The 26,667-nt window shown below is 45.5% G+C and overlaps 1 long non-coding RNA gene across 1 annotated transcript in view; it reads right to left on the bottom strand.

Annotated features, from left to right (window-relative positions):
* Positions 1-1,188: 1,188 nt before the first annotated feature.
* The window catches only part of LOC141416924 (uncharacterized), a 47,489-nt gene continuing 22,010 nt past the window's right edge, over positions 1,189-26,667 (bottom strand). The window contains exons 2-3 of the long non-coding RNA XR_012441557.1: positions 2,048-2,146; positions 1,189-1,836 (exon numbers count right to left, since the gene is read on the bottom strand). This is a non-coding gene — a long non-coding RNA (uncharacterized lncRNA). The remainder of the gene's footprint in view (positions 1,837-2,047; positions 2,147-26,667) is intronic.

The following is a 26,667-nucleotide window of genomic DNA, read 5'->3' as shown; positions in this document are numbered from 1 at the left end:
GTCAAAGACGGTAAGTACTTGCAGCTGATGGGAAGAAATCCAAAAGTGAGCACATTTTCATGGGCGTACTTCTGGTTGCAGGATGCCCTTAACTCCTTTGGCTGTGACATCACTCCATCTCTGCACTTGACTGGCAGGGATGCTTCCTGATTAGACCAGCAGAGCCCACCAGGGCGTCCGCTCAGCACAGGTGAAGCCCTTTCTATATGGCTTTGCGCAGAAGACACTTCTTGGCTTTCAGCCAATTTTCTGCTTCTGGAGAACTCTCTCTACTGTGAGGTTTTGAAAGGTTTCTGTTCCTTGTTTCTTTTCGAATAAAGTTTATCTTAATATAGCATTCAAAATCTTCCCAAATACTACCTCATCGTTTTTTCAAAACAATTTCTGTATATCAGGACCCCCTCAAAGATTCCAAATGCCCTCCCTGAGATCCAACCTACCCTGCTGGCTCAATGTGGCCATGAAGCTGATGAGGTTGGAGTGTGAGGTGCGAATGGGGTGTGGGAGAGGCAGCCTGACCCCACTGGGGGCCCAGGAGGAAGGGCCCAGGGTCTCCTGGGCTCTAAATGTCTCCACCAGTTGGGTGTGGATGGACAGGAGTATAGGGCTGGAGGCACCTGCTGCCTGAGTCTCCATTAAAGGAATGAGGGCTGCCCTTCCAGGCCAGCCTGGCCCCAGGCTGCACATCAGGTACAGTGCCCAGGCAACTCTGGCCTTGCTTCCTGAGAGAGGCTCAGGCAGAAGACCAGGGGCAGAGTCACTGCTGCCACTTCAGAGTCTCGGGAATCACTGGGAGCCAACCTCCTCCTCCTCCTTAGCTAGTAGCTAAGCCTCAACTCAGGGGCCACTTCAGCAGGTTGTGGCAGCTGGTGGTGGTATTACCCAGTCCTTACCCCTTCTCTGGCCACAAATAGGTGAGGGCTCACCACGCTTCAGAGCCCTTTCATGGCCTGCAGCCTTACCTCCTCTGTAGGCCAAGCCACCTGTACCTTCCCCAAGTGTCCATTCCTGTGTCTTTAGTCTCTGGACATAAGGAGCCCTGAACGCCAAGCGGAAGTTGGCCCCTGACTCAGTAGGATGACTGCCATGACCATTGCAAGAGTTTTTCATCCTGGGGGACCAGGACCAGCCCTGCCAAGCCCAGCGTGGCCAAGACCCAGCTCACTGGGAGCCAGGACCTACAGAGCTGCCCTCCTCTGCCCCATTCCTGGCTCCTTTGGGAACACAATCCATGGAGAGAGCCCTAGTTCTAGAAGCAAGCTGCACCCCTGTGGAGTTCTAGCTCCATGCTGACCCAGCCGACCACCCAACCTACCAGGTGTGCCAGGCTCCCAGTGAACCCCTGGGCCCCTCCCAGCCTCTTTCTTGTGACCTCTGAGATTGCATGAACCCCCACTGCCCCACAAGTGCTCAGAAGGGGATTCTGGCTGACGCTCTTCTCAGGAAACACAAGGCAGTGTCCGGTGACTGGTGGTGGCCACTAGAGAACGAATTGCTGTCTGCAGCAGAGTCCACAGCCCCCATGTGGACCTCTTGAGGGGCAGTGTCATGTCAGGGGCTTACCCAGCGTATTTGTGGACATTCCTGGATCAACATTTGTGGGGACATTCCTTACATTGCCTTGGCAATGGGAGTCCTTGCTACTGGGACCACGAGTAGCCTCCACCATTGCCACTGCCCCTCCCCATGGGAGTCTCCCATTCCAAGGATAAGGTGTGGAGGGGGGTGTGGAGGGGGTCTCTTGTACTCACACAATCACTGCCACTCCATCTCCCAGCTTCAATGATTATCTGCATGTCAACAGCCATGACATCTGTAATTCCATTCAAGACTGGCCTGAAACCCAGACACACGTGACTGGCTCCACATCCATGGCTCAGAGGATGTCTCAGAATGAGCGTCTCCCTGCAGCCTCCTTCTCCTCCAGTCTCTCCAGGCTTAGTGAATGGCACTGCTATCCCCAGCTGCCCACCCCCTCCCTCTCTAGACCCCAAAGCCAGTCAATCCCAGACTCTTGGGTATTCCCCCATTTGTTCACCATCCATACTTTAATCCAAGCTGCTGTTATGTTTCAGACTAAAACAGCGTCCTCGCTGGTCTTTGTGCCTCCAGAGTGATCCACCTCCAAACCACGTCCATTTTGCACCTAGCAAGACAATTAAAAGACATTTGCCTACTTAAAACAGTTCAAGGGATCATGTCTGAAACCAACAGCATAGGTTTGAAAAGTCTCCTTATGATATGCTCAGAATTGTGGAGTCTGGAAATTCTAGTTAATGAAGACCCAAGGGAGCTCACAAGAACTGTGACTCAGGGAAGAGTGGGGGACCTACAGTGGCCTTTTCAGTTTTCCATGGCTCTGATTTTTTTTCATATTTACTTCATCTAAACGTAGTTCACTGGGGATGGGTACAAAGGGAGTATCTAAGTTGACCTTTCCAAAAAACATATATTAATATATATAATTATTCACCATCTGCCACATACAAAATATATCACGTGTTCACATGTATATACAAGTAAATTCTAAGTGAATACATCTGAAGTTCTTATTTCCAATTTTTTATTTCCTTGAACAGTTATCACAGCTGAACTAACTACTTTTATTGTGCAGTTTAATATTTTTGTAGCACAAGTCTTCCCCAGTCGTTTTTAAAATTTTATACTTACTCATGGTTTCTCTTGTGAATTTATCAACAATAGTTAAAAAGAATCTAGCAGAAAGAAATTGTTAAATAAATGTCAGTTATTATTAGTATTATTGATTATTAGGTTTATTCTGCCAGATGAAGTTTAAAATAATTTTGACAATCTCAAAAACATGAAAAGAGAGAACTTACTCCAGTTCTCATGATTATCTCCGCGATTAATTGAGAGAAACTGCAATCAGGGCATTCAGCGTCCCTACACATCAGCACGAGACACTTCCCCACTCACTCTATCATTTTGTTTCTGTCTCAAAATAAAATAAATGGCATCTTCCCTCCAGTAAATTAATGTTATTTTAGGCAGGGATTACTGGCTTCAACAAAGTGAAATACCACTCAGACTAACAAGAAACATAGATTTTATTGTAAGACTGTATGCCATGGACTGCAAAGTCAGACACAGTTCAGACCCACGTCGCAGGGCCTCAGACACCATGGTCAGAGCCTCCTCTTCCACCTCCCCTCTCGCCCCTTCGTCCCTCATTTCTGCTCTTCTCGTGCCTTTGCTGTGCTCCAGCACCTTGCTCACGAGACCATTTCTCTATAAACTTACTTGGCCAATGGCGTTGGTTTGCCATGGCCCATTTCTACCCTTAACTCTACATGAATCTTTACATCTTCTCCCCTCTACCTACAGTCTCTGTCTCTGAATTCAAACTCAAAGAGAGGAAAACGTCACGTGCTGTGGAAATGGCCAGTTTGGTTTGCCATCTCACTCTCCAGTCATGCTTGGGGCATAAGGGTGGTGTGGAGAGAGCAGAGCAGGTGCTGTGTATGACGTGTGACGTGTGGGAATGCTCCAGCCCGGGCAGTAGACAAGGTCTCTACAAGTGCAGTCAACAGGAGACGAAAAATATAACCAATAGATACCTAGACATCAATGCACGCTTCTTCTCATGAGCAAGACTTACTCCTCACCACGTATACACAACCTATTCCTATGAGCAGTAATCATCTTGCCATTGGTGTATTTATCATGCACCCAGCAATGTTATTCATCAAGTTCATGGCTTTTTACCTTATTCTTCTTAGAAATTTCAATCTTCGCTCTTAAAATAATGATTCTTTTTCCCTCTTTTAAAATCTTTTATTCTGATTACATGTTGCTTTTGCAATTGCTCAAATTTCTAGGATAGTATTACATAATAACTGGATAACTTAAGCATTCATAGTTCTCCGTGTTTTAACAGAACTCTCTACTGTCTCACTCTCAGAAGCCATGCAGGAAATGAGGAGATGGTATCACAAGTGTCTCAGGACCTTAGATGGACAGTAGTAATGTAGCATAGATGGGATAAAGTAAGACACGAGGACCAACTCGCAAATCCCAAGCCCAAGAGAGGACAGCATAAGGACAATGAAGAGTAGTGAGGGCAAATTGCTCTATTCGCTGAATATGGGGGGCAGATGTACTGGAGACCCCAGGCTTCACACTGAAGCTACAGGGGGAAGAGGCCCTGGCATTGGGGCTGGACCAGACTGCTGGGTGCAAGAAGTCAACGCCAACTCCAGTCATCCTCAATAAAATTTTGGATACAGGAGAGTTTGAAAAAGATGAGGACTATAGAAATAATTATTCTGCCCAGAAATCCTTACATTATATGCTGTTATGCAAATGAGCTCTAAAATTTCATGCTACTGGCCAAAACCCTTTCTTCTTTCATGGTCTTTTTTTTCTACCACAATTTTTATTTTGTAGTTGGGTTCAATTGATTGCACTATAACTCAATTAGCACTATCCGAATTTCTTGCCTCTCCAAACACATTAGTCTTCTTGGAACACTAGTCCTGGCTTCCGCTTCCACCGTCTTCCCAGCAGCTATCACTTTGCCGTGTCTATGACAGCAAAGTAGAGACAAACACTTACGAATATGATCAAAAATGTTGACCCACTAAAGTGGGTCATCACATCAGAAGGATTTCCCACTGATACCAAGTGTCACGGAGCGTACAGTGTGAATAGTCCGGTGCAAATCCACAATCCACTCCGATTTGAAAAACAGCGATCTGAATGCAGCTGAGAAGCAGACGCTATGGCCCATGTGTGCGTGTGTGTATGTGTGCTCACATGCGTGTTCACACGTGCACACAAGTGTGTATGTTCAGACAAATGTTTTGTAGGTTTTGTTTGGAAAAAGATGGGAGAAGGATGGCCCCTAGAAGGCCAAAGCATGAAAGCTCACAATACACTTCGGCATTAGGCACAATACTCAAGAGACAGAAGCAACCACGGGAAATCCACCGATAGGACCAGTGGATAAGGAAAACGTGTCATCACTACGAAGAAGTGACCAATGTTTGAGGGGATGGATATGCGACCCTATCCTAATTTGATCACAAACAATGTACACATGTTGGCACATCACTGCGTGAACATGTACAATTATTAGACGTAAATTAAAAATGCAATAACAGTGTTCAAAAGGAAAAGAAAACATGACACAGACAGGAGGAATAAGTTCTGGCAAGCTATGTGCCACACAGTGATTACAGCTGATAATAATGTATCGTAGGTTTCAAAATTGCTAAAAGGATAGTTTTTAATGTGCTCACCACAAAAAAGATAAGTAGAGACGCCATGGCTGCCTTGCTACCTTAACTAACTCTTCCCACAACCTGAACTAGAAGCAAAGTATCAGCATGCACCCTACAAACGCACACCATTCTTATTTGCAATTACGGGCTAATTAATTTTAAAAACACCTTTTAGAAGTAAATGAATAAATACCTGATGTAGAGGGGGACAGGGTCTCTTTTTGCCAACCAGGTTGGTGTCAAACTCACAATCCTCCTGCCTCAGCTTCGGGAGGGCTGAGATTAGAGGCGTGTGCTATTATGCCCAGCTAAAGACACTTTCAGTAAAGTTTATTTTTGTTTGACTGATTAAAAGGGAGAAAAGAAGAGAAAAAGAGAGAGATAAAGAAGGAAGAAAGGAAGGAGGGAGGGAGAAGGAGGAAGGAGAGAGAAAAGGAAACAGAAGATAAGACAAGACACTGGGCAAGTCCCCAAGCAAGGGAAGAGGGCAGGAGAGTGAGCGAAGCGAGGAGGACTGAGGGCAGTAAAAACATCTTCTTGGGCTTACTGATTACTCACTGAATGAGTGGACGGCACCAGGCGCAGATATTAGTCTTACCATCGGAGGACAGGTGGGAAAGCCTAGCCCTCACCCCACACAGAAGTCAGCTCACCTCCAGCACTGACTGCTGGCGTTCTGCGTTGCTCCCCTGTGTCTGGGACAGCACGTGACCTGCCACATTGACTCATCCGGAGCACAGTCTCATGGGCTGCTCTCAGATTTATGATATCTATTACTGAGTCGTAGCTCAGTCTAGATATTGTAAACACCTTTTCACACTGTTCACCACACACTTGTCATTTTTAATCTCTGACACGAGTCTCCTTACCATCAAACTGGAAATACAGCAAGGACCATATTTTCTCTGTGACGAAAAAGAGTGATTGACGAGCTGGTTGGGAAAAAAACTTCTTTGATTTATTCCATCTGAGGTTTCTTGGGAATATGCTATGATTTATGTCACCACATGGCTGTCTGATTAGTTCACTCTGGGCTAAAAAGGCAAACCATTAAAGGCATTACAATCTCAATAGGAATGACACCCCAGTAAGCACAACAGTGGTATCTCGTGCCTCTAAACACATGAATTAGTGACAGCCTGAACTTCTCAGTTCATATTGGGACTGATGAATCAACACGGCCAACCTGGATTAACCTGTACATGAAACTGTTTAAAATGCTGCTGGATCACACCTGTAGTCCTAGCTTCTTGGGAGGCTGAGATCGGGAGGATTGCTGTTTGAGGCCTGCCCAGGTAAAAACTTCTAAATCCCCATCACATTAGAAAAAAAAAAAGCTGGGTGTGGTGGTGTGCACCTGCATAAGTAGGAGGATCCAGGCCAGCCTGGGCAAAAGTGCAACCCCATCCTCAAAATCACGGAGCAAAAAGGGCTTGAGGCATGGCTCGTGCAATAGAACACCTGCCTAGTAAGCATGAAGCCCTGAGTTCAAGCCCTAGTGCCACCGAAAAAAAACATGCAGAAAGTGCCTCCACACAGGGACCAACACCAGCAAAGGAGGTTGTTTTATTTTAACTCATCACGCAGTGTGTGTGATGCACAAGTGTGTGCTCATATCCCTTTTTGTCATTGTATAGGAGTGTCTGGGTGCCAAAGAAGGAGCGTTGGACCTGAAGTCCAGAGGCCAGGCCCCAGACCCAGCTCGGCCGTGGCCAAGACAGCGTGACACTTCCTGGCCTATACCGTAAAGGCCTGGAATCTCAAGTCAACCACAGCAATGTGTCCACATTCGTAGCTCTGAAGTTGTTCTTCCTAGCAACACTATCAGAGGAAGGAAGAAAGCCTGCGTCATCACTGCATTCTGCATCGTGTTAAGACAGAGTCTGGTTTTGAGAACTTCCTCAACAACTGTAGCAGCCACCTTCAGGCCAGTACAGCCATGCTAGTTAACGCACGGGCACGCGTGTCAGGAGCACACAGGAAATACTTCCATGGCCCATGTGTCCACATGAAGATCCCCCAGCGGGCAGACATCTGATTCAGGCTGGGGTCAGTGAGAGCGGCTCACCTCTCTCTCCTGCATCTGCCTGGGAACAGAAGGCCATCCCAGGAAAGGTCCCACAGCAGGGGAGAGGTACGTGACAGTAAGCAAAGCAACAAGGCCTCTGAGTGGGAGGCCGGAGTCTGGGGGACCTGAACACAGAGCCAAAGCAAGTCACAGGTCTGAACCCAAAGCGAAGGTGTAGGAAAATAGAGACCACCCAAGTCATCCATGGGAAGTCACGTGATTGCCCATGTGGGAAGCAGAGGCGGGAAGGAGGCTATCTATCACACGAGATGCAGGGAAAAGTGATGGAGAGGGAGCATCGTCAACTTGACTTCATTGGCATTTGTTCTGACTCCTCTGAGCAAGACTTGGTGCCAGGCTGAGTCACTGAGCTGCTCAGCAATGGCTTGTGGGATGTGAATTCAGTCCCCAGTGCATCGCTGCTGCCTCCTCGGTGAGCACACAGGCACCATGGTGCCATATATCAAGTCATACACGGAATACTGCAAAGCACATGCCAAGTAAACACAGGTTTCCTCCACCCACTCTTCCAGAACATATTCAAAATGCAGATGAGTAACAGATAGATCTTAATCTGAAAGAAAAAAAATTAAAACTTCCTTTTTATAAAGAACTTTAAAGCTGAGCTTTGTGGTACATACCTGTAATCCCAGCACCCAACTCCAGCCTTTCTAGGCTATGTAGTGAGACCCTGTCTCAAAAAAAAAACAATCTTTAAGAAACTAGATATAAGAAACTTTGGAATACATTAGTTAACAATTTGAATGTAAGAACTGCTGTGATTTGTTTCTCAATATTTTTACCCAAGCATACGTCTGTGAATTACGGTGTGTTTCATTTATTCCATATCCATGTTGGATGAATGGATTTGAAAGGGTCTACTGACGTCAGAGCTAGGAGGCTCAGAAAGCACAATATTAAAGCTTTCTAACAACTTAAAATATTCAGTCAAGTGTTAGCTGCAGAGAAAGGAATAAATAAAAAGCACAGGAATCTTGTGAACCAGTAGCAGGCGGGGCAGGGAGGACTCCTTGTAACTTGTGGAAAGTCCCCTTTGTACGGTTGCTGTCCTTGGAGCAGTCAGAGAGCTTCACAGACACAGGAGAGGAGGGGAGGGAGCTGCAGAAGGACAGCACTCAACAGAAGTCTGTAGAAGGTCTGTTCATCCCACAGTTCTCTCTCTGAGGGCCCCTGGGAGGAGTGACAGAAGTATTAGGCCACAAAGGGACATAAGCTCTGACGTTCACGTTCAGCGCTTCGCTCCACGAGGAAGTGGCCGGCGTGTCTGGAGGCAAAGTAATGGTCAGAGTGGGAGCAAGTGGTCAGCTGTGGGCCCACCAGGCTCCTCACAGCAGCCTTCAAACTTCCCTCCGTGTGGGAAATAAAAATAAACATTTTTCATTTTGCCAAATAAGTGAGAATCCTGTCCAGGGTGTCTAGTCGATAAGAGTCAGTGTTTGAGGTTCCCCTCCACCCCAAACACTCACCAGGATGAGTAAAATCTACCAAGGGAAAGCCAAGTGACACCAAAACCCAAAATTAGGTAACCCACTCTGCAGCCACAGGTGACAGGACAGTGGAAAGATAAACATGGGACTGGAGTCCTGGCTTGCTGGAAGTTGGCTTGGAAATGACCAAGACAGCGAGGAGCCAGTACCTCCAAGGCAGCTGAGAGAAAAGGGTTCTCAGAGGACAAGACTGGCAGGATGGTGACGTGAAGCCAGAGAAGAACAGCGCAAGAACAGTCACACACCGATGCGCTTCCTGATCATGAATGCAAAAATTGTAAAAGCAGTATGGGCAAATCCCAGCGCGTAAAGACTGTTTACCATAACAATGGCGGGCTCCTTCCAAATGTGAAGTGAGCCCATGAGCGAGAGATGCTGCCAGCTAGGCCCACAGGCCAAGGAGAGAGAGCATTTATGAGAGCCTCAGTTCGTTCAGAAAATCGTTCTCTAAAGCGCGGTCATTGTGTGCCTCAGTAATACAGAAAGTGGAAAGGACCTGCCTTAACCTGATTCCCCTCCCCCACCAAACAATAACAAACCCACAGCAGGAGTCCTTTCGGAAATGATGAAGTTGCCTGTGGCGAACCAATGATCCTGCCAAAAACAATAGAAAAATCTGGAAAAATATCCATCTGAAAGTATTGGAGAGCAACTGAGGCAACACAGACTACAAAGAGTGAAACCCCAGAGAGGAGAATCAGGGAGCGGTGATCCCACTCTCCAGGCCTCCCTTGGAGCACCTCCCTAGGTCTCCACAAAGAGCCAGTCCACAGGCCACCACTAAGTGGCAGAAAGGCCAACTGAGGCTCAGGTAGTCTCACCGTGTGGATGTCAAAATACAACTGGAGACTTGAGGCCAGAGCCCAGGGAGAAGGGAAGGGCTAAGACCAGTCCAAATAGGATGATGGTTGTTTTCTCCAGATGGACGCTGGATTATGAGGCTCCAAGGGGCAGGAAGCCATGAAGCCAAAAAGAAAGCCCCAGCAAGTCACAGAGAACTCCAGGACTGGAGGTCACACCGGCTGTGGAGAGGGGCCCTCAGGTGAAATGCACACGAGGGAGCCTTGTGCTAACCACAGCATGCTGACCTGCCCAGCAGAGAACATGCAGACTCCTCTGGAAGAGGGTGACACCACGATTGTGCAGTTGTTAGCATTAGGGGACAATCCCATGCATATAAAGAAACAGGACCATTTAACCAAAAATCAGGGAAAAACAGGCAATAGAGATAGACCTGCCTTTTACGCACCTATAAACGCTCCAGTGAGGAACTGCGAATGGTTATGAATGTTCAAGGAAGTAATGGGGAAAACTGGGCCCTCACCAGAATATTCAAATCTATTAAAGAGAAGCAAATGCAAGCTTTGGAACTGGAAAACACAATGAATGAAATGAAGAACTCAACAGAGTTCTTCACAAACCTGGGTTTCACAGCAGGGGATCTGGCAGGATTCGGGTCATGAACAAGAACCCAAGTCAATGGAAAAATCAGGGAGAGAAAGACGGGGGAGTCAGGGAAGGGCGTGAGAGAGCCATGGGGCATGAGCAAAGGCCTAACAATTCCAGAGGGGGAAAGGGCACACAAGCAGGAAATCATTGTGTGAAGAGGCAACCAGTGAAAAATATCCTCCAAACCTTAGCCAGGCACAGTGGCACACACCTATAGTCTCAGCAGGAAGATCGCTGGTGCCCAGGTGTCAGAGACCAGCCTAGGCAACAAAGTGAGACCCCATCTCTAAAATAAACAAACAAAGTCTCCAAAACTAATTGATGACATCATCAAGCCCTGAATTTATGAACTTCTACAAATCCCAAGCTGGATAAATGAAAGGAGAAAAGGCCCTCAGCAAGTCAGCACATTTATGGTGAAAAAGTCCAGAGTACAGCAAAGGCTGTGTAGCCCAGTGAGTACAGTCTGAGAGACCAGTGTGATCCACATTCCAACAAAAGACGAGGAAACACAACATATCAATGCTTAGAAGACAAGCAAATCACTTGCCATCAGTGTGCCCTCCAGCCTCGTCTCTCTCCAGCTCCCCCCACCTGGTATTTTCTAGAAGTAGCCAGAAAACACCAGGACTCATGGCAAGTCTCTTCCTTCTGACGTCTCCCCTGTCCACGGTGGGCTTCCAGGTCCCAGGTGACACAGGCAATATCTTTACCAAATGTCTTCCCAAAAGTTACAAGATCACTATCTCTACACCCCGCCATTCTATTTCTTCATACTTGTCCCCAGTCACATGGTCACTGCTTGTAACTCAGGGCTTTGTTTTAGGAGATCCCACTTTCAGGCTCAAATTTCTGAGTAGTTATTGACCCAAAATACAGTTAGATAAATAAGGTAGAAATTTATTCTACTCCCAAGTCACAATCAGAGACAGCCTAACATGGTAAGATGCTGTTCTTTATGGAAGGCCAGCTGGGTGACCACCTGAGCGGAAGTTCTTTTTGCTCTAGAAATTGCTGTCTCATAGTAATACGAGATATGTGTGTTGTACACACACACACACACACACACGCATGCTTACACACACACTTAAACACTATTGACAAGAGAATACACTTTTTTGGTTAATTCAGTATTGTAAAATGTTGGTTCTCTCTAAGTTAGCAATGGAATTTCCATCCAACTCTTGGGAAAGTTATTTTAGGAATTAAAAAAAGCTTTTACAATTCATTAGGAATCTTTTTTGTACACAAAAAGAACAATTAAGGAGATTTGTGCCATTAGAAAACAAGGCCACAAACAGTAACGACAATCTAGAGTGGGTGGAAGAAACAGTTACAAGCAGCGATGGAATAGACGTAGTGCAAAGGGAGAACCTCACACACTTGAGAAATTCGCGAGCAATGAAGAAGCACTGTAAAGCACCGAAGGAAAGAGGCCAGTTCATGAAATACTATTTAGAGCTGGGATGTAGCTCAGTGGTAGAGCACTTGCCTGCTCTACCCAGGTTCAATCCCCAGCACTTCCAAAAACGAGAAAGAAATAAGACAGGACAACTATATTGCCACCTGGAAAAAAGTTACACCTGATCCTTATTTCACATCTTACCTGAAAATAAATTCCATGTAGAGTAAAGCTGAAGAGGAAGATGGTAACGGTGATGACACCGCCATTGCTGCAATCTGAAGAAGACCCTCCAACCCTAGCATCAAAGCAGAGACCATGAACACTGGTTGACATGAAAATGTGAAATGTCTACATGTCAAAAAGAAAACACTGTTCTGATTAATATGTAAATAGCAACATAACCATAGTGGAAGGGACGGCATGGGTGATGTAGAATAGTTAAATCCTCATCAGTCACACAGGAAATCAAACGGCACTGTCCAGATTACTACCAGGAAGGAACTGCAGACGCTGCTATGGCCAGGCCTTGGGCAGAGGCGTCCGACATCAAAGACGAAGGAGGGGTGCTTTCACTCGCTGCGGGGGGAGAGATGATCGCTACAATTTTTTTCAATAAATCTAGCAACACATAGAAAATTACCCATCTCTCTCTCTTTCTGTTCCTATCCCAGAGAGCTAAAAGTACCACTCTGTACATAAAAGTCTGGTTTTAGTGCCCCAAAAGAGTCGATAACAAGATTAACACAAGTCTAGGTATACAAAGTGTGGCACAAAACAGGAGACAGATCCGCTCCAGGGGCCTTGGAAGGATTTCTGTGTCTGCTTACTATTTATCTCTACCCAAAGGAAAAAAACGCCTGCACAAATACTTCACCCAAATGTTCCTAAGACTTCCCTTACTACAGTCCGGAACTGGAAGGAGCCCTGATGTGCACCACGGGTGACTGAGTGAGCACACTGCTGCACGTCCACACGATCTCAACAGGAAGGAGAAAGCCACTGACCTAAGCAGCAGCGTGGATGAACGTGAAAACATCACACAGAGCACAAGAAGCCAGACGTGAAAGACGGCATGCAGGAGTCAGTTCATTCACAGATAAACAAAACACCTTCTTTGCAAATTTAAAGGGAAAGAGTAGACAAATACATCAGCAGATAGAAATTGTGCCAAATACATGTACAAGTAGTTTACAAAGACTTCCTACGCATATAAAAATAACTGTTAACAATGAAATATACGAATAAAAACAACACAGCATCAGTCTTGGTGTACTAGACTAGCAAAGATCTAAATAAATAAGAATGTCTAACAAGGGAAGAATCTGAAGACACAAGTGTGAAATTGCTACAAGGCTTTTGGAGGGCGGTTTATCAACAGCTCAAATTGTTCAAATCGGCGTCACCTTTGACCTCACTTCTCAGAAGGAGCCCTGTGGTGACACCAGAGCAAACCGTCAAAGCACACCCATCACAAAGTTGTTCACAGTTACAAATGCCAAGACCCGTTCCTCATTAAATAACACGATCTGATTAATATTGAAACAAGAGAGTTAAATTGGAATGCACCTTCTTACATTGACAAAATGGAATGACTGATAAACACTCAACATTAATGACAGAAATCTGTATTTGTTGAATTTGAACATAACACGATATTTGAGAGCCAGGTTAAGAAGTAGCATACCTGATAGAAAAACATCCTTTGAGAGTTCAATTCTGTTTTCACGGCAAATAAAAATTCTGGATGGATTTTTACCCAAATGATAATAGCGATTATTTAAAAAACAGTAAAGATGGAGTGATTTTTAATTTTGCTTTAAAGCTGTGACCATTACCTGAACTTCTCCTAATGATCATATATTCATTTTACTCTGCATTTTCGGTTGTAGACTTAAGGATATGCAGGTGTATGCCTGCGTCCCTGCCTTTCCAACATCACCTCCCTACGGAAATCAGTGCTGTGAAACAATTCCCGTTGAAAAAGTCCCATTCTCTGTCCTATTTGTCCTATGAGTGCCTGGTGACTCAGACACCGGGAGCGCTGGCTTCGTCTGCTGGCTGATCTCCTTTGCTGGCCCGCCTGCCGCCTGCTTGATGTGACATCACAGCATGTGACAATGCATGCTGAAGCAGGGAGAAGCCACTGGGCAGCGTCAAAGTAAGTCAATGCAAAAAGAGAAAGAAGGGGAAAGAACGAGTATGGAAGGAAATGTCATAGGTGCCGTGACCTTTTCAGAAAAGCGTTCCAGAATTCCTCAGTGTGTATTACAGGAACTTTTTGGGTAATGATAAAGTTCAGAGTATGGTCATTTAATCTTCGAGAAAAAATTAAGAAAATGCCAGCCAGTATGGGCGAATATTTCCTACAAAACATGGCTTTGCCCATTGAAAACCAGAACCCAAAGAGATGCAATCTGTGCTTTAAAGTCACCTAAGCACTCAGACAGACAGCTGTAGGGCCAGCGCCACGTGGTCAGCGAATGTCCTGCACTTCAAACAAGGGTCCTCAAATGAGATAATGCAGTTGTCAACAGACTTCCGTCCTCCGGTAGAGCTGGGGTGGGGAGTGAGGAGCACTTGGCCTGTTTCAGGTGCAGGAGGCTGGGCTGGTGAATGGTCACCACCGGGGTTTTGTCCTGACAAACAGGGGAGGGTGTGTGTGAGGAAGAAGTGTGTCCTTCAAGAAGGCAGAGGCCAGGCCAGGGCGTTGGGCCACTCCCGTGCAGAGATGACTCACCCTCACACACTTCTGACGGAGAACCACAGCAGACGGGGCCCTGGGTCACGTCCATGGCGCCAGGAGGCCGTCAGCCCTCAAGGATGATCAGCTGGGGATATACCCAAAAGACTGTTACTCCAGAGGCACCTGCACATCCATGTTTATTGCGGCACTATTCACAATAGCCAAGTTATGGAAACAGCCAAGATGCCCCAGCACTGACGAATGGATTAAGAAAATGTGGTATCTATACACAATGGAATTTTATGCAGCCATGAAGAAGAACGAAATGTTATCATTCGCTGGTAAATGGATGGAATTGGAGAACATCATTCTGAGTGAGGTTAGCCTGGCTCAAAAGACCAAAAATCGTATGTTCTCCCTCATATGTGGACATTAGATCAAGGGCAAACACAACAAGGGGATTGGACTTTGAGCACATGATAAAAGCGAGAGCACACAAGGGAGGGGTGAGGATAGGTAAGACACCTAAAAAACTAGCTAGCATTTGTTGCCCTTAACACAGAGAAACTAAAGCAGATACCTTAAAGCAACTGAGGCCAATAGGAAAAGGGGACCAGGAACTAGAGAAAAGGTTAGATTAAAAAAAAAAAAAAAAAAAAAAAAAAAAAAGGATGATCAGCGTGTGGGCAAGTGTAACAAGACCGATGCTGCCGAAGGAGAGAAGGCCTCCCACGCTAACCAAGTCTGACCATAACTTTACAGAACACACGCTATGGTTTGAGTGGCCCCTGCAAACTCAAGGGGCTAGACCTTTTTTTTTTGTCATGGTACTGGGGTTTGAATCTAGGACTTCACACTTGCTAGGCAGGCACGCTACCACGTGAACCACTCCATCAGCCCTTTTTTGTGAAGGACTTTTCGAAATAGGGTCTCACAAACTACTTCCCTGGGCTGGCTTCGAACCGCAACCCTCCTGAGTAGCTGGGATTGCAGATGTGAGCCACCGGCACTTGGCAAGACATGGGACCTTTAAGAGGTACCGCTCCACAAGTGGATTAAGGCCGCTGTCTCGGGAGTGGACAGGTATACAAGGAAGGGGCTCGTGCAGTCTGATGTACACACTCACATGCACACTTACTCTGGGCCATATTCTGACACAGCACAAAGGTCCTCGGAAGCTGCCAGTGCTGTGCTCTTAGACTTCCCAGCCAAAAAAACCCTTCATTGTTTATAACCTACCCAGTTTGTGGTATTGTATTATAGCAACAGGAAATAGGCTAAGAGAAAAACACTGATATGGCTAAAGGAAGAATTTAGAAATCGGCAAGCTTGGTTACCCTTGAAATCACGTAAAAGGAAAACGCTAATAATGGATTTTGACCGGCCAATCTAGCACTGTCCCAGGAAAGCAAAGTCCTCCTGGCATGAGTTGGGGACTGGGGTTGCCTGCAATGGACTTCCCATATTCTCTTCCCAGCAGTAAGAGCACCCCTCTTGGAGGCCCCGGGAGTTTTGCTCAGGTCCTGTGGTGGTGCCTAGGCAGTACGCACTCTGGAGCTCTCTAGGTACACCCTGCTGGACTCTCAGACCTTTGACTGCCGTGCTGTGTATAAGGTGGCAGTCTGTGTTCACGCGTATGTTTTATGAACTCACTTAGGATAAATTTGTTCCTGAAATGTACAAGGCTTTAAGGTTAGACCCCAGGACCTAGGAAATCCAGTGTCTCCCTACAGGTCTTTGGGGAGACAGTCACCTAAACTTTCCTTGGTAATTCCGTACCGCTTCCATTGCCTATGGGTGTTTTAATTTCTCTTTCTAGGATAAAACCTGCACTCCTTCATATGGCACGGAAGGTCTTTGTGTCTGGCCAGCCCAGCTCCTTGGCCTCAGGCACCTTCTTCACTGCTCTTTTCTTTCCAGCTCTTCTCAACCGGTTCCTTGCCCACTCCCTTGTGTGTCCATGCATGCACACACACGGCCTCGCTCTCAGGGGTGCCTCTGGGCCTTTGGCTTCCTGCAACACCTACACCCCATTTCCACCTCACAAGCTGGCTCAGGTTGGAAGTTAGCCAACAGTATTCCTCCAACCAAACAGGAGCCCCCTCCTCAGCATCTCCACTGCTGTCTCTCTCTTCCACAATTACTTTGGTTAATTCTGGGTTTATCTGCCTTCCCCGAGACCATAAGTCCCTAGAGATGAACCATTCTAAAACTGGACTTTCCATCCCCGAGATCATCACCTAGTGCGTGGGGTACTATAGGAATTCACCACACACGAAATGAAAACTAGAATAAGATGTGTCTAGGAGTCACAGGACAGCCTAAATGCAGAGGGTGGTCTGGGTGCTGCCCTACTGTACTAGGGATGAAGCGTGTGAGAAGGGCGCTGTAGCTGAGGCGGTGGGTACCCCAGAGTCACCGCTTTCTCTCCCTCCCTCCCCACCCCCATCTTCCCCACCACTCCTGACCTCAGAGCCTCCCATGGAGCACTGGTGTGAGGGGAGGTACAAAGATGAAGCTCAGAAGGCATTGGTGCAGTCTGAGGAAGGAAGGAGAGGAAGGGAGCCACGAGTATGGCGGCTAAAGAGAACGGAAGTCCAGGGTGGCCTTGTAGACTGCAGTTCCAGGCCTCTAAGTCCAAGATCGCCTGTGAAATCACACATATTTCTCCTGACAGCTTTTCTAAATTGAGTAAAGAAATATATTAATTCCAATTTATAAGATAATAAATTGTCCAAATTTGAAAGGCTGCTTTCCATTCTGCACGAGGCCCAAGGCTAGACAAACCTTGCTGGAATGCTGGCGGCTCCTACAGGCTGCTTTTTTTTTTTTTTTTTATGGTCCCATCTTTCTCAGTGATGTCCTCAACTAGGGGATAATTTAGGTAATAAATCCATTTCAATTACTGCTCATTAGGAGGCAGAAAGTTAAACCCACGTGGAGCTGTGGGAATGAGCTGCTCTCTCGGATGAGAGTTCATTTAGTGGGCACACAGGCAACACCCCTAACTCCGCGGTCCCTCTGTGAACACAGTGTCCACCCCAAAGGACAGCCCGTCCACAGGTTTGTGAGCGGGGGAGCCTCCAGCTTTCAGCGTCTTCACGCAAAGTCAGAACCCATGGCAGAAAGACGCAGATTTCCTGACCCCCGTGTCTCCTCACTCTTCCTCCTTCTCCCTTCTTTCTTTGGCTTCCTTTCTCGGCCATTGTGCAGCTCCCGTGCGGGATTCCTGCATTTCCAGGCAGCCATCTCTGAGGAAGGCTGGAGCTCGGGAAGTCTGAGAGACTCTGCTGGCTCAGTCCTGGTCTGCCATGTGGCCACGGGTGGTCAGTCCATATAAACATGTCTGCTATCCAAAACATTCCCACAGATCAGATCACAGCCGGTTCAAGGGTTGAGAAAATACCCCAAATGTTTCTTCTTGGTTTTCCTTGTGAATGCAGGGTCTCCAGATAGACAGGAAGGAGCTCTACCATTTGAGCCACGCCCCCTCCCCCAGCCCTTTTGCTCTAGTTATTTTTCAGATAGGGTCTCACATTTTTGCCTGGGCTGGCCTGGACTGTGATCCTCCTACCTACACCTCCTTCGTAGCTGAGACCAGGCACAGATCACCACATCTGGCTTATTGATTAAGATGGGGTCTCATTAACTTCCCGTCCCCCTACCACTGACTTGAACCATGACAATCCTCCTCGGTATCTGGGATTTTAGGTGTGAGCCACCAGGCTCAACCCAAAAGTGTACCTGGGTAATTTTTTGTAAAGCATTCCAAAAAACATACACTAATGATTTATGCTAAACCATTACAAGATGGAGAAATTTACTTTTCTTTTTTCTTGTGCTTATGAGCATCTCTGTCTCTGATGACTATAACCAAGGGCTTCTCCTGACTGTCTTCTTGTGACATTCCATAATTAAGCAGCAGTGACTCTGTTCTCGTAACCATATGGGATCTGTCATGAGGCTAGTCTCTCCAAAGGACCTTTAAGATGACTCATCAGAGCAAGGATGGAATTGGTGAGTGTGACCAAGATATAGTGTGTGTCCAAGAAAGCTGTGCTGTACCAATCTTGTGTGCTATGGATGATGGAAACAGACATCCCCCTAAATGTTACCACATTCTTGTGTGTGTGTGTGTGTGTGTGTGTGTGTGTGTGTGTGTGTATGATGGGTTTTTTCAAGATAGGGTCTTGTGAACTATTTGTACTGTGATCCTCTTGATCTCTGCCTCCTGAGTAGCTAAGATTACAAGCGTGAGCCATTGGTGCCTGGCTGTTACCACATTCCCGACCTTGGGTTGTCCCTCTCCTCCTTGTCTCCCATTGTTGTAGCTCTGCCAGGCCCACTTCAAGTGCCATCAGTGAGTTCCACTGGCCAGCAGGCAACCCATTGATTACAGCCATTCCCCCAGGGGTAACAAAGACAGGAAATATAGGTGGATTTAAGACTGACCAGGAGTAAAATGACAATATCCCAGCTGTAAATGACTACTAGGAGAAGATAGGATAAAGTTAACCCTTAAAGTGCTGATTTTAGGATTATCCTACAACCAATGTGTCCACAGATAGGATTTAATGAAGAAGCATTAAAAAAAAAGATTCCTCAGACAGAGAAAGTAGAACAAAACTATGTAGATGGGAATGAGATGCTGTGGTTAGGGGAAAGAAATAATGCCTGCTGAATGGGAAAAAATGCCTCCTCTTCTGGCTGGAGGTCCCTGCCATTCAGAAGTCAGTTAACAGCTACAATAGAAAAGAGAGACAGAGAGAGGTAGAGAGAGACAGAGAGAGGGAGAAACAGAGACAGAGGAGAGAGAGAGAGAGAGGGAGAATCAGGACTCAGGTCATCTCAGTGTCACTGCATTTGCAGTGCTTACCACACACAATAGCACGATGTGGTTGGTTTTGTCTGTGCATGTGTGTGTGTGTGTGTGTGTGTGTGTGTGTGTGTGTGTGTGTGTGTGTGGTTTTTTTGGGGCATTCCATTTACCAGCAGAGTGTGAGCTACTGGAGAATTTCAATAGTGTCACCTGGCATGACATAGGCACTCACTACGTGCTTAAGGAGGGAACGAATGAAAGGCAGGGTGAAGGAATGGAGGAAGGAGAAGATGCAAGGCTTGTGTGTATTATGTGTGAATCGAACCATCTCACTTGATTGCTGTTGAGTGATGCTTTAATGCACCATTGATAAAACTTAAGACTCTGCCACTCTTATTTCCCCAATCAGTTATCTGAGCCAATACCACATCAAGTTGGATTTATTTGCTAATTTCCAACCCTATAAACACATCCTGAAATCCCATGCTGCTGAGCTCTTTTTGTGTAGACCCAATGCCTTCTGCCTGGTCTCCTCATCTTACAACACTGCACATAGCCAGACCCAGGCCTCTGTGGCCCCAAAGGCTTTCCATCTCTCTGGCCTGCGGTGGCCTCCTGCTCATCACCACCCTCTGCACACCAGCTCTCTGAGCCTCTTCTACCGGTGTGTGACCTGACATTTACCTTCTGTGGCATCCACCAGGTGATCTACAAGCTGCCGTGGCATGTTAGGCTCCCAAGAGTACCTAGCATCAAATTTTGTACACAGTAGGTGCCCTATAATTGTGCGTTCACTGTTGCTTATGTGAGGAACCAGTTTCTCTCAGGAATCAGTATGCCATGTTTTATCACATGACTCACCTCAAAAGCCTGAATCTTGATGAATGAAACTCAAACAATCCGAATCCCAGTTTACAGAAACAGTTTTGGTTTGCACTGCCTTTATCAGGAGGAGATACATTTCACTGAGAACAGAAAATGCAAGGTGGTAATCTTCCACCTGGCCAGAGGAGCCATGCCCCTGCTCTGAGTTCTACACCTTTAATCCTGAACAATCTGGAAACCACCACTCAAGGAAAGATCCATCTGTAGATTTGGCCTCCCAGAGTGTGGGAACCTTTTCATCTTTATTGTCCCAATTTCTGCACCTCGGTATTCACTAATTAATTCAACATCAGTCATTATTGAAGGATTCAATTATTTTTATTACATCATGCCAAAGCTTTTGCTAAAACTTCAGGTCATTAATAATAATAGCTACCATTTTTTGAGCATCACCTCTGTTAGGACACATTTTACCTAATTTAATCCTTACAAAACCCTTTGAGGCAGAGATTAGAGTGATGAATAAAAGTGATTAAGTAATTTGCCCGAGTTCAAAAGCTGGTAAATGATGGAACTGGTTTTCAAATCTAGATCTTTCTGATTTCAGATAAAAGTTCAAATGATAAGTTTTAAAAGAATGATCTTTACTGGTTAACTCTCAATTAATCAGAACATCCATTTAAACATAACTCCTGAGGCTCCAAATCTGTGACCTCAAGTAAACCAACAAGCTTGACTGACTGAAGACGTGGCAGTACTTCTACAAACTCTGGGTGACTTGTCTCTCCATGCTGAGATTGATCCGTTGAACCTGCTCACTCACTCCCCATGGCCACCAGCTGTAGCTTTCTCACCTTGGCTGGTGGAGAAAAACGACAGCAGAGAGAAAAAAGGCTTCAGACTGGCCTTAACACACCAGTCAGAAAAATAAAATTACCTACAGATTCCATGGCAAAAATGACCTTTCTGGAGCCCATGGGGTTTAGTGGAAGTTGGAGCTGACAGTTGACATCATTTGGACTTTTTTGTTTGTTTTACAGTACTGGGATTTGAACTCAGGACCTCATGCTTGCTAGGCAAGTGCTCTTACCACTTGAGCCACTCCACCAGCCCACACAAACAGCATTTGAACATGGTGTTGAACATCTACCACAAAGTGATTTGTTTGTTGTTAAATCATATCACTTTGAACATTTGCAATCCAAGGCTGTAATTAGAGCCCATGCAGTGATCCTGGCACAGCTACAAGCCTCTCTCCCTGACTGTCCCTTTAGTCCCCCCATTCCATATCAACCTCCACCCTATAACTCATTAATCAGCCAGTGCTGCTGTTAGTTTGGTGGAGTGCTGGAATGTGTGGTGATTGATTCACAGGAACCTAAGTTTCAGCCCCACCCAAAAGAAAGATGCACCCATCAGGAAACTGCCAGGGAAATGCTTTGCTCAGAAGGGCTGCATGGTGACCAGTGGGCTGCATAGTGACCAGTGCCAGCCTTCTGTGAGGTCAGGGGCTCATTTCTGCAGTGGCAATGATAGGAACAAGGAGGTTCAGGTGCTCTCTCTACCAGGACTCCTCCCATTAGGGCATCTCAGTCTTTTTTTTTTAATTTTTATTTTATTCATATGTGCATACAATGTTTGGGTCATTTCTCCCCCCTTCCCCCCCTTCCCCCTACCCCCCCTTACCCCTCGTTACCTGGCAGAAACTAGTTAGGGCATATCAGTCTTAAGTCAAGACTTTTGAAGATGTGTCTTCAAGACCAATTCCCAAATCTCCCCTAAAACCAGAGGGCTGCCCCCACACTGATGTCCCATACCCTTCTATACTGAAATTCTGAAGCTTCCTCTGCACAATCTGAGCCATTTATAAAGACACAGAAACTTGCCCATGTTAAAATCTCACCACGATATACTTCTTACCATGGTTCAGATCTCAGTGTCCCACCAAAGGCTTATGTGCTGTAGGCTTGGTCCCCAGGCAGTGGCTTTGTTCAAGAGGAGGTAGAACATTTAGGAGGTGAAGCCAGTGAAGGAGGTGAGGTCACTGGGAGCACAGACTTGAGGAGGTACTGGGACCCCAGCCCCCTCTCTGCTTCCCAGGTCCCATGAGGTGAGCAAGTCCCTTCTCCACATACTCCTAACATCATGTGCTGCCTCGCCACAGACCGAGGAGCAACAGCCATGTGACCAGGTGACCATGGACTGAAACCTTGGAGATCATGAGCAAAAATCAACTTGTTCTCCTTAAGCTGTTTGTCACAGGTTGTCACAGCAACAGACAGCTGACTAACACGGATCTAGTTTAGAAAGCGTTACATGGAACCAACAGTGAAATTCATAAAATTGTACGTTGTTCAGAAAAATAATGCAACTAATTACTCATGTCACAAAAAGCTCTCTCATCAAGAAAGAGATGCCCATATATTTTTAAATATACGTAATCAAGAAAAATAAACTTTACTTCAAAACATAAAGAAAAACCTCTTTTACTCTTACCCTAATCTTACTGGCACATCTTAAAATTTAGAAGTGCTCATTGCTGGGCTGAAGGCATGGTTCGAGTGGTAGAGCACCTGTCTAGCAAGAGGAAATCCCAGCACCACCCCCAAAAAAGTGTTCATTATTGATAAACAGACAAATAGAGACAAAAAGTTCAGTGGCAGAAAAGCCACAGACTACAAGTGGTGGCACCAAAAATCTCGTCATTGAAGTAGAAGCTCTGTGCGAGCTCTTTGCCGTGGAGCCTAGTGTTTTCTGTGGAATTAATATGACACGGGCCCATAAAAGATTAATCAAGACAAGGAATCAATAACTTCTCAAGTGCTAATAAGCACTGCCTTGTTCTGTGATGTGCTGGGCAGTTTATCATGCTTAGCCACACGGAGATTTATAGGAAATCCATAGTCAAGACTAAAGGATGAGGTAATGCAGCACTTAGTAAATGAAGCCCAGTTACAATTGATGCTTGGCATCACACAAGGGTCTGGGAGAATAAGTTTTGGTGTCCCCTCCCTGTCTTAGGGAGAAGAGAGACTTAGTTGTGTCACTCAGGCAGTGTAATTAGGGATACCTGAGAAAAGCATGGTGATGTCCACAGGAATAGCTGCCTGGTTTGGGGTGGAAGAGAGAAGCATGCATTGAGAGTCAATGAACTTGTTTGTCACCCTCTTTTATCCAAGAACCAACTTTCCCTGGAATTTCCTGGAAGTTATGTAAAATATCTTTTAGGGTTGTTCAGGTCTCTCCTCTCAATCAAGCTGATGGATCTGCAGGTCACTGAGCAGATGAGTTAATGGGTAATTAATAGTTCATAAATTGTAAGCCCTGACCATCAGGTCATCACTCGGAACCCCACTGTGCCAGGTTATTTATTAAAGCATCAAACTATATGTTTAGTAAATTAATCTTTGAAGCAATATTATAATCACAAGAATATGCCTAATCAAATAGGCCACAATAAATGCTTCCATAAATCTGGGGGCATAAACTAACTGTGAGTAATTACAAGTGAGTAAATTCTAGTCGGCAGTTAGGTTTTCTTCAGTATCGACAATTAGAAAGACCAGAGAATATACAAAGATAGATCACTAGCTGAACGAAGGTTTAAAGTGAAGACAGACAAAAAATTGGAAATGGTCAGATTTCCTTAATAAAAAATAATGCTTGCCACCACACCAAACCAGTGGATAAGACTTTTTTAGGGGTTGGGATGTAGCTCAGTGTTAGAGCTCTTGTCTGGCATATGCGAGGCCCTGGTTTAATCTCCGACATCGCAAAACAACAAAAACCACTTTTTTAATAGTTTCATGATGGATACTGCGGTTCCTTGATGGTAAAAAAGGAATTCTCAGGGAAAAGTTTTCTTACTTTTAATGCTTTCTGGTAGAATTACATTAGGATGCTTTTAATCAGAAAAGTCTGGTGAATAATGGGGTCAATAATCTTCATTTCACAGTGGATACTAACACGCACAGTTTCACACACATACCTACACACACGTGCCCACTTTATTTGAAACACCTCTTTTGATGTGGCTTTCTGAAGGCCATCAGACTTGATGGTTTGATTTGACGGTGTCAGTGATATCAAGTCTCTTTCCACTGTGGTTCATTTTGACGTGGGTCCAGGCAGAAATCACACAGAAGCACGTGGGCAAATATGGAGGCTTAAGGACGAAGAGTGGTCTCCACCCAGAGAGTTGCTGGCCACTTTTGCAGGGAAGTCTACTTCTGCCTCCAAGAACAGGAAGACCTAGCTGCAGTGGCATAGGTGAGAAGGAGGTGTGACATGTCAGGGGCATCCGTGCTTCTACACTGACCCAGTAGCTCCATGTCACAGCCTTGCCCAGGTTGTCCCCGCCCTCTGCCTGCCATCCATGGCATTGACCTCACCTGCAACTCTTCTGCCCTATGAAGGGCCTGGAAGCGGTCCTGCCACGAGCCTCCTCCCACAATGACAGGGAGAGATTTTCTCTGGCTCTTAAAGTGAGGAAGGGCTACCCAGCAACTCCTCCCACTCCTCCCTGGAGACAGCCAGGTCCTACCCCATTCCTGAGGCACAGCAGAGGGGCTTCTGGCATTGTCTGCAGGACATTGGGTGACCCCCATGAGCTGGGCCTTGGTGAAGCAGCAATCTTGATGGCTCACCTATCTGAGAACACACACACCACACCCAGGCTGGGACAAACCAAGTCCTTAGGGAGGGTGACAGCAATGGGCCAGTTCCCAGTGGTTCACTGCTGAGATCATCCCCGATTCTGTGACACACAGCCATGGACAGGCGCTCATTTGCAAGCAGGTAGTTGCCCACTCACCAGGAAGAGCTGCTCAACAATTTAATTACTTCAGAAACTGCAACTAATTATTAAGGTTTAGTTCAAGGTCACAGTCTCGTAATCACGGGATAATTATCTTTGCAGTATAAATCACATAATTTTGATGAAATATAAAAGTTACATGGCAAATAAACACCTAATTACACGGCAGGTTTGATGTAATTATTATTAAGTAATCTATCAGAATATAAAATCACTACTCAATGTGGTTATGGCGATTGGTCTTGTTAGTGCCAGAGGTTTCACATGGCTACTTATGTCTTGCATATTGAAACAATTCTTAAAGCTAGAGTGTTCACAAAGAGAAGCTTTTGTGTCTATTTGCTTTGTGTGTATGTGTTTACCAAATAGGATCATAAGTCTTTTTATTAAGGTTCAATTCAAGCCACTCCAGAAAAGAGACAGACGGACAGAGACAACTAAAGAAATAATGACATGCATGGAAATGTCACAATGAAACCTTTCACAATTAATGTCTGCTAGTCTAAAATACAAATATTAATGCTTTTAAAAAGGACAGAAACAAAATCTTTCCAGATCTCACAAGCTCTTGCATAATAAATTTAAAAAAAACAGCCAGCCTGAATTCCAGAAGGCAGTACTGTAAATGGCTGAAGGTGGAGGAGGCTTGGAGGAGGTGTGGAGGCTCCCATTAAAAAAATCATTGCCAGTTTGTACAGAATTTCAGGACACAAAAATGTTCTCACTCCATAGGATCATGAGCTGTATCAGAATTATTTACAAAGGAGAGCTCAGTGGTCACTATTTCTGCCTTTTATAAGGAGGCAAACACATGTCCTTTTCCTCACGGACTTGTTCTTCCATAAAATAAAACTAAGACAGCTTCACGAAGTATACCACACAATCAACTGCTGGCATTCACGCTCAGTCCAAGTTGTAAAAGAAATCAAACCTATGAACCTGTTAGGATCGATTTCCTCTTCAGCCCACTTGACGCACTTACTGTCTTTCTGCTCTTCACTTTTTCCCAACTACTGCTGTTCTAAGTTCTCTAGCCATAGGAATATGGTAACACCAGTTTTCTCTCACTTCACACGCTAAAGGATTTGTCTGTTTGCCATGTATCTGAGAGCATTCATTTGTTGCCTCTTCTGTTATACTAAAGGACATAACTATCTTTATGTTTTCTGAAGCTCTTGACAGTTTTCAGTAAAACATGGCCTCATAAGAACTCCTTCAGCCTCGTTCTGCTGTGATGTGACCTCTCAGCAGACTGCCTCTTCCTCAGCTTCCTCCTAATTTCCTCCTGTTGCATCTTCAGAGGTTGCCCCCTTTCCTTGTTAATTAAGTAAGAGTCAAATAGTCCTCCTCTAAATAACCTAAAGAAGCCAGGAGGGGGGGTACACACGTATAATCCCAGCCCTCAAGAGGTGGAGGCAGGAAGACCAAGAGTTGGAGGCCAGCCTGGGCTGCACAGTGAGACCCTGTCTCAAAAAAAGAAAATCCAAAAATAAATAAAATATATATAACCTAAGGGAAAACTTCAGTTCCATATACACTGTATCCTTTGGAGACATCATAACATCCTCTATGCTTCTTTCTTGGAATGTTCTAGAAGATTCACCCTTAATGCCTGAAGTTACAGATCCTGCTCCTATGCTGCACATCAGTTCCCATGAGAGTCCTACATGTTCTTCTCACTTTCTTCTTTTAGCAAAAGGATGGATAATGATAATATTTACTAAAGTGGCAGTGACTGATATAATTACAGCTTCAAAAGGAGAGAAATCAATAATTAGGTTTGAGCCATGTTAAATTAGAGACACTTCCAGAACACTGGGTATAAGTGACAGGAGACAGCTGGCTGCACAC

The sequence above is a fragment of the Castor canadensis genome, chromosome 2 (genome assembly GCF_047511655.1).
Source record: "Castor canadensis chromosome 2, mCasCan1.hap1v2, whole genome shotgun sequence".
NCBI lineage: Eukaryota > Metazoa > Chordata > Mammalia > Rodentia > Castoridae > Castor > Castor canadensis.
Note: the sequence above shows the minus strand (reverse complement) of the source record. Positions and strands in the feature narration are given on the sequence as shown.